We start from the raw sequence: 2,389 nt of genomic DNA, 5'->3' as shown, positions 1-2,389 counted from the left end.
CTGAGCTTATCATTCTATTCTGGAAGTCAAGGTTACTTGACATTTGCGAACAGTGGCAATACTAGTCACATAAAATCATAAATTTATTATAAAAAATTAAATGACATCGTAGCTTAGATGTTTGGAATGTGCTCATCCTTTCGATGCAGATTTCTTGCTTACAAGCATTCTAAAGTAGGTACAAGGATAATTCACACTGTGGTCTTCCAAATTGATACAGTGTAATCTTGCAGGTGGATTGAATTGTGTGGTGTGAGGAAATCGCTGCGTTATATAAGAAGACTGTGAGGAGGATGGGGGGGGGGGGAAGAAAATGAAGCCTGTTCTGGGCCCGTATCAGGCACACATTTTCAAGAGGAAAAATGGAATTTTTAGGGTTCTTATATGTTTGCCTCACAGAAGGGAAACTCAAATACTGAGTATTAGGAAGAGCTGGACTTTTTTAGAGCCAATTCTGACAGGAAATATGAAGTGAGAAATCAGGCCTCAGCCAATTCAACATATCCATTTTAATCCTGAAAATGGTGCCAGCAATATCCTCTGAAATGTCAGTACCCACTTACAGATCTGTATGGTGTCACAAACCAGAAGACCACAATCTGAATGATAGCTGCTACAAAATGGCTGCACTGCTTTACAGTACCACCAATTTGTATTCCTCAATAAAGACAACCTTCCTGTGATTCAACAATGTTACAATGCCCAAGGAGTGTCAGGACTCATGTTGGAATGCTGATAACAGATGACCTCAGATTTCATACACTACTTTTCAGAACTGATATATTCCTTTTTCTTGTGGTTACCTTCTACAGGAAATCTGTTCCAGGAAGCAGTCAACATATACTTTCAAGTTGACTGTGCTTCAGTAGTAAAGGCTGTCTCTCTCTCTCTTCATTGTATCCCAGTTTCTTGTGGAGTAACAGCAACACAAACTGTGCCACTCGAGTAGCTGTGCATGCAACATGAGAGTTTATCTGGCCAAAGACAGGAGGGTGGTTCCATTTTCAGCAATATGAGGTTGTCAATTTAATAAATATGGACTGCCCTATGACACAGGTTATTTCTGTGATGAGAAGCAAAACACGTAAGCCCGAGACAGAACAAGACTATGAGAGTGATACAATGTGGACAAGGGTGACCAAATGACAAATAGTAACTCCATCAGCAGACTGACCTATAGATAGATAAAAAAAGTCGCTTTTCGATCTCCTGCATAATTTCATACTGAACAGCTGTAATCTTCAAACCTCTTGTCGTTCAGAAGCATCACACCAAAATTTCAAACATGCTTGTTCAATGAGGTAACAGAAGATAGGAAACATGCCTCAAGCTCAGTCCATCTCATCCCTTTCACAAGTCAAATGGCCTCACTTCATATACAGCAAAATGAATAGTGGCCCTGAGAAAGAAGACCAGCTGTTGAAAATGCGTGTCAATCCCTCATTCATGCTGTATGATACAAAACTGCTTTAAACTGGAAAAAGTGAAACACGCATATATAACACCACCACCACCACCATTATTTTACTTACATATTTTGAATACCAATATCTTGGTGAAATAGCCAAGCTAAGAGGGTGTTAATTTTTATGAATGGGTGAATAAGGTAAGCAAGGAATTTCTGATGTATCTTAGATATGTGCTTGATTTTGAAATTCTGTGGAATAACAAAGGCTCCTTGGAAAGAATTATAAATATTTCAAGATTTGAAACCTTCTGGGGGAATGTTAGCAAAATTATTCCTTAGAAATGGATGCTTCAGTTATACATAAATCTGACACTGTCTGAGGCCTAGAGAAGTATTTTACGACACACATGAATGTGGGTCCTGCTGGGTAAGAAGAAAGTGGATGTACAAGTATACGAATTCGTATGTCGAATTCAAGTTCTTAATAATATACGTGGGGCATGGCCCCATTAACAATACAGAACACAGGCACGAGTTCTTGCTACTGTGACCCACGCCTACATGTATGTGGCAAGATTTCACAGCAACAAACATAATAGTAGTACAGGAATTACACTTTACTGCAAATATTATATTCTTTTCAAATGTGTACTTCATCCTGTCACTGAAGCTAAGGTTCAAAATGTCACTTACATTGTTTTTTTCCTGAACAATTACTTTACACCTCTGAAACCTAATAACACAAGTGGGGTTTTCATAACAGCTCAAAGTGATACAGTCATCCCGTTTTAAAGCAGGCATCACCGAAAGGAGCAAAGCTGTCTACCAAATCACAAAATAAATTTCAATAAAACTAATCACACTGTTAGTTTTTGGATGAGTTGTTTCATACAAATCCTACATTCATGCTTAATATGTGATGAAACTGAACTGTTAAATGACAGGTGAACATTTCTTTGATTAAAATGTTTAACAAAAAAC

The sequence above is a fragment of the Cryptotermes secundus genome, unplaced genomic scaffold, assembly GCF_002891405.2.
Source record: "Cryptotermes secundus unplaced genomic scaffold, Csec_1.0 scaffold669, whole genome shotgun sequence".
Taxonomy (NCBI): Eukaryota; Metazoa; Arthropoda; class Insecta; order Blattodea; family Kalotermitidae; genus Cryptotermes; species Cryptotermes secundus.
The sequence above is the reverse complement of the archived record's forward strand: the minus strand, read 5'-3'. Positions refer to the sequence as shown.